The 14,758-nt window shown below is 36.7% G+C and overlaps 1 long non-coding RNA gene across 1 annotated transcript in view; it reads right to left on the bottom strand.

Annotated features, from left to right (window-relative positions):
* The window catches only part of LOC116153589 (uncharacterized), a 52,671-nt gene extending 37,919 nt beyond the window's left edge, over window positions 1-14,752 (bottom strand). The window contains exon 1 of the long non-coding RNA XR_004137452.2: window positions 14,612-14,752. This is a non-coding gene — a long non-coding RNA (uncharacterized LOC116153589). The remainder of the gene's footprint in view (window positions 1-14,611) is intronic.
* Between the last annotated feature and the right edge of the window lie 6 nt (window positions 14,753-14,758).

Here is a 14,758-nt window from a genome sequence, read left to right as displayed (position 1 = left end):
GTAAATGAGACATGGTCCAGCTCTTCAGAAATACCCAGTTCAGAAGATGATTTTCATAGCCATAAGGGCCAAGAGCAGCACATCTGCCACCTTCACTTGAATTACAAAAGGGCATCATGCTTTCTAGGCTGAAAAGCCCTATATAAGAACACAGGGCACACTGTGAGTAGGGGAGGGTATAGCTCAATTGGTAGAGAAGAAGCTTAGCATGCACAAGGTCCTGTGTTCAATCCCCAGGATCTCCTCTAAAAATAAATAAACCTAATTACCACCACAACAGCACCCCCCCCAACCCCGGAAGAAAACCAAAAAAAAAAAAAAAAGAAAGAAAGAAAGAAAGAAAGAAAGAATGCTTCAAGTAGATTGAACTGGATTTCATCTCTACTTCTCAGAAGAGTCCTTTTACGCAATGTAAAAACAACACAACAGTACATAGCATCCTTAGCTCCATAGATGGTACCCAAATTATGTGCTTCTGGAGATTTATTTTTTAAACATAAACATGAAAATATCTGAAGCCACAAATTTACAAAAACATAAATATATATGTAAGGAAATACAGGAGTAGTAACTGAATATGTTAAAATTTCACTTTAATCCCCTATCAGCAAAAGGTAGCAAAGGAGGTGAACCTGTAGGACACAACAAAGATGTATAAAGGATTGGAAGGGAAAAAAGAGGAGCAACAAATGGAAAACCAAAGCCAATGAAGAGGTGATGGTAGAAGGACTTACAGAGAACGAGCACATCCTTAATCTTGAAACTTCAGGAAAATGGGATATGCATACTTTAAACAAGCACACACAAAATGCTTCTAAGAATGGCTTTCGGCGGTTGTGCCATATTTATACATGCTATGCAGCAATGTGGTTTTACAACAAGAAATATTTTATGTCTACTTTTACATACTTGCATTTACCATGAGACCACAGAATATTTTTGTCCACCATCATCAACAGAAACTATAAACATTTAGGGAATTCTTAAGATTAGCAAAATAATTTGTTTTAGCAACTTAAGTACATTAAAACTTTAAAATATTGTCATTCTTACCCTCAAAAAGAATTACGCATAGGATAATGTACAACGCAACGTATATACAACAAGTGCTAAATAAGTTGTGCTGAAATGATGGATTTTAGAAATTCAGGGAGGAAATCAAATGAGCTATTACAATTGGGGGGGGAGGACTTGGAGAAGGGATGTGTTTTGAGTCAGCTTATAAAGGAAAGGGTACTGCTTCAAAAGGTAAAGTAGGGCACAGCAAGGAGGGCAAGTGCATATCAAGGAGGGGGAACACAATTATGTAAGTAAAGTAGGCAGAATTCACTGCAAATAGTGAATTTAGACACAATCAGCATATCTATTCCATGAGGACAGCAGAAATAATAAAAATGACTAAGTATGGCAGATTATATTTTCCCAAAACGAATGCAATGGATAGCCACCCTTCCAGTCCCACTTGCTCTTCCAGAACTTTCCACCCTCCATCATGTAGTGGAATCTATTTCCCAGCCCTAGAATCTAGAGCTTGAATGGTGAGCTTATGACTAGTCCAACCAGAAGAGCACAGTGGAAGCTATGATGCTATTTGACTTCCAGAGTTCAGCTTTGGACCTTGGCTACCATGCTGTGAGGACATGCCCAGGACACATGGAGAGTCCACATACAGGTATTCCAGTTCACAGTCTCAGCTAAGGTCTCAGCTCACAGCTGGGATCAACAAGACACATGAGTACAGGAAGAGTCAGATGATTCCAGCCCTCAGACTGAGTCTTCCAGCTGAGGCACCATTTCTGGTATACTGAGAAGAGACAATCCATTTCTGCTGTACTGTGTCCAAATTCCTGATCCTGATCATCAGTGAGCATAATAAATGACTGTTTCAGTGCAATAAGTTCTAGGGTAATTTGTTACACAACTAAAGTACCTGGAACACTGACATTAACTGATTTCCAACTGCCATGTACTATATTTGATGCTTTATATTTTATATCAGTTACCTACTTCTGTGTAACAAACCACTCCAAACCTCAATGGCTTACAACAATGGTTCTTTATTATTATAGCTCACACATCTGTGGCTCTACTGACGACTGGCTACCCTAGGCTGGGCTCTCTCATGTGTCTAAGTGTTGGCTGGGAGCTCTGTCCTATGCTGGGCTTGGCTGCGGCATCTTACCTAAGACAGATCTGCTCTGTGTGCCTTTTATTCTCCTCTTGGAACCAACAAACTTGCCTGGATATGACATTTTCATGGAGAGGCAGCAGCGTAAGAATAAAGGTGGAAATACATATGACTTCTTGGGGCCTAAGGTTAGAAATGGCACACATTACTTCAACCCAATTCTACTGCCCAAGTTTAGTCACATGGGCAGGCTCAGACTAAAAGAGTAGGAAAACAGACTCCACCTATTTATTGTACTGCAAAGTTATAGGCAAAGGGTGTGCATATAGGAATGGGTGAAGGACTAGAGCCATTAATTCAATCTAACACATATTTAATCTTCATAATTATTACGTAAGTAGCATTATTGTCCCCATTTTATTGACAAATAAACTGAGGCTCAGACACTTCAAATAATGAAAGTTAGCAGAGTTCTTGGAGCTTCTGGGCTCCTTTGACTGTCTCATCATCGCAAACTGTCTGAGACACCAAACTCTCAGAAGATGTCTTTACTCATTCCTTCAGCTGCCAGACCACAACTGGCTGTAAGTGTGCTGGGTCACCCTTCTTCCTTTCTTAAACCAATTCCTGATCTTCCTCTAACTGTCCCTCCAGATCACTATACCAATATGCTTCATGTTTCCATTTGCCTCAGGCACCACTAGAAGTCCAAACCCTTTTCACCATACCACCCCAATTCATTCAAGAATATAAGCCCCTCTCCCATTCCTCCCTAACTCCCTGAACCCTGTCTGTGTCCTCTGAGACTCATGACTTGTCATCAATACTCTATCCATGATATCCTCCCTGAGCCTTGACTGAAACCCACTTATGCCCTAAGGACACTGGCTCCCCTGCCCTACAGTCCTCTCAAAAGGGTGCAATTTGTTCTCTTATACCATGAACCTCTGGGCTTGAAGATAAGAGATAAGAGCATTATCTTCCTTGCTTCCTATTGCAACTCTAAAACTTATTCTATTTCCTTCTCTCAAAACCTAGATCCTTTGAAGTTGAAGTTACCAGACACTGCAACCCCAAATACCACCATCCCACTAAACTCCAAAGTCTCCCTTCATTCCACGGATTTTAGCACCTGGCTGTCAATCTTCTTCTTTATCTCTGCTCCTGTTGCCATTCTGATGTCTGACCAAACCAATGCTGAAGCCTCTTAGCTCCTTCTACTCCTCAGTTATGATAATTTCCCCCTTATCTCACTTTGGCTGCCAACTCCTACAGTCATATGCTTGCCCAACAATTACAAGTACCCAACTTGCTAAGCACCATCCCTATCTTTCAAGTGCTCAAGAAAATTGGGGTAGCAATACTTCTATCAGACAAAATACACTTTAAAGTGCATGTGGAACATTCTCCAGGATAGATCACATGCTAGGCCACACACACAAAAAAAGCCTTGGTAAATTTAAGAAAACTGAAATCACATCAAGCACCTTTTCTTTCTTTCTCTTTTTTTAAATTGTGTAATATATTTTAAAAATCTTTTAAATTGAAGTATGGTTAGTTTATGATGTTGTGTTCAAGCATCTTTTCTGACTACAATGCCATGAGACTAGAGATCAATTACAAGAAAAAAATACAAACATATGAAGGCTAAAGAATATGCTACTAAACAACCAATGGATCACTGAGGAAATCAAAAAAACATCCAGAGACAAATGAAAACGAAAACATGATGATCCAAAACCTACGGGACCTGGTAAAAGTAGTTCAAGATGGAAGTTTAAACTGAAGAGCAAACAAAGTCCAAATCCTAGGAGAAGAAAAGAATCATAAAGATCAGAGCAAAAATAAATAAAGACTAAAGAAAAAAAAAAAACAATGAAACTAAAAGCTAGTTCTTTGAAAAGATAAATAAAGTCAACAAAACTTTAGCCAGACTCATCAAGATAAAAAGGGAGAGGGCCCAAATCAATTAAATCAGAAATGAAAAAGAAGTTATAACTGACACTACAGAAATACAAAGGATCATAAGCAACTACTAAGAACAATGAAATGCCAATAAAATGGACAAATCAGAAGAAATGTGAAAATTCTTAGAAATGTACAATCTCCCAAGACTGAACCAGAAAGAAATAGAAAATATGATCTGACTAATTACCAGTAATGAAATTGAGTAAGTAATTTAAAAACTCCCCCAAAACAGAAGTCCACAGGTGAATTCTACCAGCATTTAGAGAAGAGATAACACCTATCCTTCTGAAACTATTCCAAAAAATTGCTGAGGAAGGAACACTTTTGAAATTCTATGAAGCCAGCATCACTCTGAAACCCAAACCAGATAAAGATATCACAGTAAAAGAAAATTACAGGCCAATATCACTGATGAATAAATATAGATGCAAAAATCCTCAACAAAACATTAGCAAACTGAATCCAACAATACATTAAAAGGATCATACAACATAATCAAGTGTGATTTATCCCAGGGATGTAAGGGTTTTTCAATATCCACAAATCAATCAATGTGATAGAGCATGTTAAGAAATTGAAGAATAAAAACCATTTGATCATCTCAACAGATGCAGAAAAAGTTTCTGACAAAATTCAACATCCATTTATAATAAAAGCTCTACAAAAAGTGGGTACAGAGGGAACATATCTCAACATAGTAAAGGCTATATATGACAAACCCACAGCTAACTACTCAATGGTGAAAAGTTGAAAGCATTTCCTCTAAGGTCCAGAGCAAGACAAAGATGCCCACTCTTGCCACTTTTATTCAACATAGTTTTTGGAACCACAGCAATCAGACAAGAAAAAGAAATAAAAGGAATCCAAATTAGAAAGGAGGAAGTGTCTCTTCAGCAAATGGTGTTGGGAAAACTGGACAGCAGCATGTAAATCAATGAAGCCAGAACACTCCCTTACACCATACAAAAAAATCAACTCAAAATGGATCAAAGACTTAAACATAAGACAAGATACAATAAACCTCCTAGAGGAAAATATAGGCAAAACATTATCTGACATACATCTCAAAAATTTCCTCCCAGAAGAAATAAAAGCGAGAATAAACAAATGGGACCTAATGAAACTTAAAAGCTTCTGCACAGCAAAGGAAACCATAAGTAAAACAAAAAGACAACCTACGGAATGGGAGAACATTTTTGCAAATGAAACTGACAAAGGCTTGATCTCCAGAATATATGAGCAGCTCATACAACTTAATAAGAAACAACCAAACAACCCAATCCAAAAATGAGGAGAAGACCTAAACAAGCAATTCTCCAAGGAAGAAATACAAATGATCAATAGAAACATGAAAAAATGCTCAATATCACTAATAATCAGAGAAATGCAAATCAAAACTACAATGAAGTATCACCTCACACCAGTCAGAATGGCCATCATTCAAAAATCCACAAATGACAAATGCTGGAGAGGCTGTGGAGAAAAGAGAACCCTCCTACACTGCTGGTGGGAATGCAGTTTGGTGCAGCCACTGTGGAAAACAGTATGGAGATTCCTCAAAAGACTAGGAATAGACTTACCATATGACCCAGTCACCCCACTCCTGGGCATACATCCAGAAGGAACCCTACTTCAAAATGACACCGGCACCCCAATGTTCATAGCAGCACTATTTACAATAGCCAAGATATGGAAACAGCCTAGATGGTCATCAACAGATGACTGGATAAAGAAGACGTGGTATATTTATACAATGGAATACTATTCAGCCATAAAAACTGACAACACAACGCCATGTGCAACAACATGGGTGTTCCTGGAGAATGTCATTCTAAGTGAAGTAAGCCAGAAAGAGAAAGAAAAATACCATATGAGATTGCTCATATGCAGAATCTAAAAAAACCCAAACAAACCATAAATACAAAACAGAAACAGACTCATAGACATAGAATACAAACTTGTGGTTGCCAGGGGGACAGGGGGTGGGAAGGGACAGACTGGGATTTCAGAATGTAGAACAGATAAACAAGATTATACTGTGTAGCACAGGGAAATATATATGGGATCTTGTGGTGGCTCACAGTGAAAGAGAATGTGACAATGAATGTATGTATGTTCATGTATAACTGAAAAATTGTGCTCTATACTGGAATTTGACATAACATTGTAAAATGACTATAACTCAATAAAAAAATGTTTAAAAGAAAAAAAGGAAGAAGGATGCATGATACTATATACAGAAAATCCTAAAGATGTCACCAGAAAACTACTAGAACTCATCAATGAATTTAGCAAAGTTACAGGACACAAAATTAATATACATAAATCTATTGCATTTCTATACACTAACAATGAACTGTCAGAAAGAGAAATTCAGGAAATAATCCCATTCACCATCACATCAAAAAGAATAAAATACTTAGGAATAAAACTACCTAAGGAGGCAAAGGACCTGTACTCTGAAAACTATAATACACTGATGAAAGAAATTAAAGATGACACAAAGAGATGGAAAGATATACCATGTTCTTGGATTGGAAGAATTAATATTGTTAAAATGACCACACTACTGAAAGCAATCTACAGATTCAATGCAATCCCTATTAAAATACCAAATGCATTTTTCACAGAAGTAGAACAAATAATTTTAAAATTTGTATGGAAACACAAAAGACTCTGAATAGCCAAAACAATCTTGAGAAGGAACAGAGCTAGAGGAATCATGTTCCCTGATTTCAACCTATATTACAAAGCTACAGTAATTAAAACATTATGGTAGTGGCACAAAAACAGACACACAGATCAATGGAGCAGAACAGAGAGCCCAGAAATAAACTCACACACTTACGGTCAATTAATCTCTGACAAAGGAGGCAAGAATGCACAATGGAGAAAAGACAGTCTTTTTGACAAGTGGTATTGGTAAAACTGGACAGGGACAGGTACACGTAAAACAATTAAATGAGAACATTCTCTAACACCGTATACAAAAATAAACTCAAAGTGGAAAAAAGGAGATTATGTACAAAATTTAGGAAAGACAGTATTTCCAGGCCTTGGAATTAGGGACAGTTTTAGTCTTTCTCTTCATATGAAAGAAAAATAAGTACCAGAATAAAGAACATTGGGAAAATGCTTGCCTAATTTTCCCTTTAAAATATATGTTGAAACAAAATATACAAGTATTATATCAAATAGTATTACTTTCCAAATGATTAAAAAAAGATGATAGAGAAATAATGGTGGGGAAATGATGGAAGGAATTAAGTTTTAAGAGCTGATTTCTCCAGAAAGGAAGAAAGGATAAAGATACATGGAGAAAGACACTGTAAGTGTGTAGTATGAAAAAAGATACAGAAACAAATCTTAAAAGACAAAAAACTTCTTTTTCTGGATGAATGAGAAAGGCAATTCTATAAGACAGTTACACAGGACCTTTAAAAGGTCAAAGAGCAGGAACAACCTATTGCGTGGGTGACTTGTGACTATGGATTAATACTTAACAGGTGGAAATCCTAAGACTCATCAACTCCACTTCTAATAATCTATGCCACGAAGATGATAACAAAAGTATATAAAGGGGCACACACAAGAAATATTATTGCAACTGTGTTTGAAATAGCAGAAAAAGAAATAGCCTAACCATACCTTCAAGGAAATAAATTACTGTTTACTTACACTATGAAATTCCATGTAGCCTTTAAAAACACCTGAGACAGCTTGAAATTTACTAGTCTAGAAAGAGGTCTGTGGTAGACTGGGTCTATGAAAAAAGCTAAGTTGCATATAAAATTTAAAGCATGAGTCCATTTTTCTATTTACTTACCTAGATGTCTTGTAAGCATAGGAAAAAACACAGGTGTAAATGTAAGGTGTGAGCAGAGATGGGAATATAGGAGTTTCATTTTTTAATTTTACATTATTTTTATTTGATTGCTTTTAATAATTTAACTTTTGTTTTATTGTTCCCCCACAATAAAATATTTTTTAAATGTTATGATTGGCTAAGGTTAAAATTGAGATGGCTAAGTATGGAGACTAAGAACACAATGAGATTTTGAAAATGGTTTGCATTTGATAATTATTATCCAATCACATTTTTAAAAAGTCAGACAGAAATTCTGGTTTAATTTTTTTAAGCCAATATTGGAAGGATGACAATACACCAAGGTCATTGAACAGAGGCTATGTTTGGAATTTTGTAACTATCGTATTAGAAAAGAAAAATAAAAGCAAAAGAAAAAAGGAAGACTATGAAAAGAGAAGAGGGAGGGAGAAAGGAAAGTAAGTTAAGGGAAAAGGGGAGAGAGAAAGAAGGGAATTGGACTTCATTGTGTTGTCATTTGTTAAAATTAGAATTAAGAGGCAAATATGTGATGAATTCTATCCTTTGAAAATAAAACCATTGTTAGTGAGAAATATTACTCAAGAGGCAATAAAATACATGAAAAAGAAATGAAACATCACTGTAGGGATTGTGGTTTCCTAGTCTTGTACTCTACCTGGACTCAGGTGTATTTTGCCATCCTGTGGCCACATAATAGTACTGATCTTTATCACACACAACAATATATCTGAAGCCTGAAAATCTATCATTTTGAGATTTATTGAGGAATGGTAATGCATTCCACACTTCACAAATGAGCAATTCTCTCTCTTGACTAGAGATTTATATAAAGCTTCTAGTTTTAAGCAATCTGAGTCATTTCAGGAAAGTGATGATTTTCAACTGATGTAGAAACAGAGAAATCAGTTATTCAAATGATCTGTCTTCAAAGAATCAATGAAAAATGTACTAATCTAGAGTGCAGTATGTGTTGTATCTCAAACTTGCAATTGCTTTCTTTGATTCTAATTTTACAGATAGAGAAAAGTTAGAGGTTCAAAAGATAGATATGAGTTCACTTAATTGGTGAACTCAATTCAGAAGTGTGTTCTGATTCCTAATTTTTTGCTCCATGCCACTGCTCAACATGATCTAGACAAAGACAAAACAGAACCTACTTAATTTTCAGTACCATCAATATTATTATTGTTGTTCTGGTCACTAACCTTTACTGAGGACCTACTTTGTGCCAATCATTGTGCTAAGAGGCTCTACATGGATTACCGCTCAATTCTCACATGACCCTCTAAATAATGTTACTAACTGCCACTACCCAGATGAGGTAACTTGCCTATGGTTGGGACAAGGACAAACATCATGGTCTGTGATTACAAAGCTCATGCTCTGGGTTACTGCTATACCGCTATCCCTGTCAATATACAACTGCCTCTTCTAATTTATTGTGCAATGACCTTGGCACAGGCCCAATTTATTTTTCTACCTATACAATGGCAGTTATACCATTGGCTCACTAGGTAAAACAGAAAGACTTCCTTTCCCCAATGTTCTATCACTGAAAATGGTCCACTTTCCTGTTTTATGAAAGCATTTCTAATATAATTACAAAGTTAGACAAAAATATTTTGATTATAGAGACTCTTGCTAGAAAATGACCATTCCTGCCAAATTCAATAATTGAGTAGGTGCTATTTGGAATGGGAAATGGGTGATTTTCAACTAATGCAGAAACAGAGAAATCAGTTATTTAAAGCGGTTTAATAAATGCTTCTTGATGATGCTCTTACAAAGGCACTTAGAGTTTATTGGGGCAAAATCTTCATTTCAAGTCTCAATTTTGTATATGCTATCAAGTTTCTTCTCCCAAATGAAGTTTTACATATTATATAATTAGTATATATTTGACAAACTTAAGGAGCAATGTAATTTGATTCAAAACCTTCCCATTCTTCTAGATTAATAACTTCTTATTTTTAAGACACTTGGAAAGAGCCTTAAACTTGCACCTCTAAAATTTCACAAGTATATAGCAATATGAGCTCAGGCAAGTCACTGCTTAACCTGTTTCCTAACCATAACAAAGGGTTACTATTACTTACCTCATTGGATTGTTACTAACTTTAAAGGAAGTACCATGTGATTAAATCCTTTAGAGTAAATCAATTATTATTATTGCTTCTCAACTTGGCAAGGAACATAAAACGGCAAATTTATCATCTTTTTTTTTTTAATCTCCATTTTTCCTGTTTAAAATCCTTTCTTTTTGCCAACTCTCCTTACTTTGACAAACCATCCTATAACATTAACCCAGACCCTTGTTTGCAAGAAGGTATTTGAACTGTACCCTTTGATTTTTCTCCCAGAAACCCCTCTTAAAAGAAAGAGCAGCCCTTGGTATTTATGCAAATTCCTTACTTCCATTGTGATCTGGAATCTACAATAATCTTTCTGTCACCTCCCCTTCTATAATTTTAACTACTTCTACTATTAGAGGAAGGTAGGTTCTGGAGAAGAACTGAAACTGGCCCATCTAGTTCTAGTTTTAGTAGTGATTCTCTAAGACATAGTTTTAAGATTAACTACAGATTTAATTTACCTGCTATGATGTCTTTCACTACAAAATTGCCTATGTAGAATTATCTGTCATATTAGAAGTCTCTACCAAGTTGAAGATACATAAGTTAAGAAGATAAGTTGGCAGAAAAAGCAAAGATAAGTTGGCCATTAGAAGAATATATTTATAGAAACAACTGAAAAAAACACTTTATTTTCCACCACTTTTAACTGTCCCAGATCACAGCTATCCAAAGTGTGAATCAAGATAAGGCATACGTAGCTGAAATCCAAGAATTAGAGAAAGAGGAAACCCATGTAATTAGATGCAGTGTTTAATATTAATTACATTTATAACACAATACCAGGCCTTCTTGGGAATACCAACCACCTTTCAACTGAAAGGAAGCTGTATGGATAAAGAACCACTACTGATTATAAATAAGGATTAACTAGGTTTAGGTTTATTTTTAATGGAAAATTTTGTTTTATTCCAGTATGTGTTTGAATTTCCAACTGTCTCATAATTGTCATATTTCTTTTACAGTTTATTTGAATTAGGATCCAAATAAGTTCTACATATTATGACTGGTTGATATGTCTTTAAGTGTCTTTTAATCTGTAGGTTCCTCTCTGAATTTATTTGTTGAAGAAACTGCATTATTTGTCCAACAGCTCCACGGGTCTGGATTTTGACGACTGCATGCCTTATACATAGTTTAAAATGTCCCATCATCCTCTGTAATTTTTGAAGATTGTTAGTTGGCTTTAGAAGCTTGATCACATTCAGGGTTCCTATTTTGGGCTAGTGGGGGTGAGGCTAGGACTAACTTATAGGTGATAGCATGTTCATCAGGAGGCTCATAGTATCTGGGTATTTTCCTTTTTATGATATTCACAGATGTCAGTGCTTAATATCTCCATCTCTTAACTCATCAGAGGTTGCAAAATGGTGATATTCTAACATTCCTTATTCACTTACTAGCAGCAATGCTTCTTTAAAGAGCAACTTCTTCTTACCTACTGTATTACTTTCCTGAGGCTGCTTTAATAAATAACCACAAACTTGGTGGCTTAAAAACAACAGAAATTTATTCTCTCACAGTTCTGGAGGCCAAAGTCCAAAATAAAGATGCTGGAAAAGTCATACTCCCTCTAGAGGCTCTAAGGGAGAATCCATTCTTTCCTATAAAAATGTGTACACATGCAAGTTCACATTAAAACTTAGAAAAGGAAAGATAAACCATCATTTTTTTAAAAAGAGAGTTATCTATAAGCACAAGGAGAAAATAAGGTGAAGAGGAAAGGAACAGAGCTAGACTTATTTAAATATACTTTCTTGTTTAGATTCAACTCTATGAATAGTCATATACCAACAAATTGGACAATCTAGAAGAAATGGACAAATTTCTAGAAACTAACAGCCTGCTAAAACTGAATCAAGAAGAAATATAATTTGAACTGACCGGTCAGTAGAAGTGAAATAGAATCCATAATAAAAAAGCTCCCTGCAAACAAAAGTCCAGGACCAGACAGCTTCATTGGAGAATTCTACAAACATACAAACAACAACTCATACCTATCCTTCTCAAACTATTCTAAAAGACTGAAGAGGAGGGAACACTCCCAAATTCATTCTACGAAGCCACCATCACCCTCATATCAAAACCAAAGACACTACCAAAAGAGACAATTACAGGTCACTATCTTTGAGTTATCAAAAATCCTCGACAAAAATATTAGCAAACATAAAAAGGATCATACAGCATGATCAAGTTGGATTCATTCCAGGGTTGCAAGGATGGTTCGGCATACGCAAATCAATCAATTTGATGTACCACATTAACAAAAGGAAAGACAGAAACCATACGATATCATCTCAACAGATGCAAAAAAACCCATTTGACAAAATTCAACATCCATTCATGATAAAAACTCTTACCAAAGTGGGTATAGAGGGAACAGACATATCTTAACATAATAAAAGCCATTTATGATAAAGCCAACATAATACTCAAGGATGAAAAGCAGAAAGCTTTCCTCCTAAATTCAGCAACAAGACAAGGATGCCCACTCTCACCACTTCTACTCAATATAATACTGGAAGTCCTAGCTACAGCAATCAGACAACAAAAAGAAATAGACATCTAAACTGGAAGTGAAGAGGTAAAACTGTCACTGTTTACAGATGACGTGACTTCCCTATATAGAGAATCCTAAAGTCTCCACACAAAAACTATTAGGACTAATAAATGAATTCAGCAAGGTAGCAAGATTAATATAGAGAAATCTGTTGCATTTCTTTACACTAACTACAAAATATCAGAAGTAGAAAGTAAAAAGAACAATCCCATTTAAAACCACATCAAAAAATAAAATACCTTGGAATAAACTTAACCAAGGAGGTTAAAGACTTATATGCTAAAACTATAAAACACTTGATAAAGGAAACTGAAATGATTCAAAGACATGGAAAGATATCACATGCTCTTGGATTGGAAGAATTAATATTGTTAAATTGCCATATTATCCAAAGCAATCTACAAATTTAATGCACTCCTTATCGAAATACCCATGACTTTCTTTCCAGAACTAGAATAAATAATCCTAAAAAATTTATATGGAACCACCAAAGAAATCTAGGTAAATATTACTTGTTGTAATTTAGAGTTTGTAAAGAGAGGCTGACTCAGAGCCTCCAAAGAGTCTGAAGGTCTTAACGAGGCTAGGACTGAGTTTTCTGCCTTTTTAATCCAATAAGTATATCCCATTATTTCATAGGTCACACCCAATCAAAACATACCTGTCATCAATCCCCTCAGGAATAATTCTGTGGAGCGTAAATCTCATAGGTTCTTTCCCCTGTCCTGTTTGCAATGATCTTAATCTTAACTGATAGCAAAACATTTGATCATTTAGTAATAATATCAAGCGGAAGAGAAGAAAATGAGGTGGAAGGTGACGGATTCCATGTACAAACAGTAGGTACTCATACAAGGTGGTAACCAATTCTCTTAAAATTATATGAAGCGAAAGCTGTTTAGTACAACTTTCCGGGCTAACAGTCACCAGAGTATTAAATCAATTACAAATGTTGATAGAATGGTAAGTTTATATAATAAAGAAACACTATGATTTCGTTTGTTTGCTTTTCTCTTTTACTGTCCCCGGCCCCCGCAACATCCCCACAACATCCCACGGTGCAAGGAACTGAGAAGCAACCGATAGTCCTCAAATCTGGCTTCAGAGGCATAGAACTTTGACATTTTGTTTTGCTTTGACTTTTGAGGATAAACTCCCTCACTTGTACCGACTACATTCCATGTCTCTAGAAATTCCTCAGGACAAGAAAATTAGGTACTGTGAGTTCTGCCTTCTAAACAGAGCAGTCTCTGTTCTGCGAGAAACACTGATACAAAAGCGGGATTAGCAGAGCAGGTCAAACGCCTACTGAATTACACTGTAAGACATGGACGTGTTCTGCCTGCTCTTTCCGCAAGGAGAGGCCATGTGAGTTGGTGAGTCAAGGGAAAGTATTTCAGAGGTTAGTCAGAACGTGCTGGCCACATGAAGTCACCGAATTTTGGCATTATTTTAAAAAACCAGGGAAAGTCGTGCTGTCATAAACTCGGTGGTGGTTTGTTTTTTGTCATTTCTACCACCTTAAGAAGTCATTTAGTAGTTCTTCAGGGGAACGGAAACCAACAGATTCTGTAGCTGTACTGGTGGAGACAGATAATTCAGCTGGCTTCAGGGATTATTAATTTTGTGCTAATGTGCTAATGGGCGTCCCAAATCAGCTTCCATCCTTCAGGAACTCGTACGCAATTTTGCAAGCAAAAGGCCCACCCTCAGCAAGAGGCACTAACGCCTGGAAACGCGGAGCCCGACCTGAGCGGTCACGGATGACTCCGCATTTAAACCTGCCCTTAGTCCGAGCGCGCCAGGGGCCGGAAACTGTGCCACGTGACCGAGCCTCCTCCGCGGCCATTCCTAGCGAGGCTGTCGCCACCACCCCTTCCACATTTACTAGCCCCTCTCCAGCCCGGGACAGCAAATAAACGCCCCACAGGAGGCGGTCCCAACTAGTTTTGGCCTCAAGTGTCACAAGAACTCACGCCTCTTCCAGCAATGCTTTGCAAGTTCCTCATCCCAAAGCAGTGGCAGGAGACTTCCGCTTGGGTGCCAACCACGTGATCACGCGAGACTTGGGGAGGCGGCCGTCAGACTTCTCTACTCAAATCCATGGCCCCGCCCACCCAACA

This window comes from Camelus dromedarius, chromosome 5 (assembly GCF_036321535.1).
Source record: "Camelus dromedarius isolate mCamDro1 chromosome 5, mCamDro1.pat, whole genome shotgun sequence".
NCBI lineage: Eukaryota > Metazoa > Chordata > Mammalia > Artiodactyla > Camelidae > Camelus > Camelus dromedarius.
Note: the sequence above shows the minus strand (reverse complement) of the source record. Positions and strands in the feature narration are given on the sequence as shown.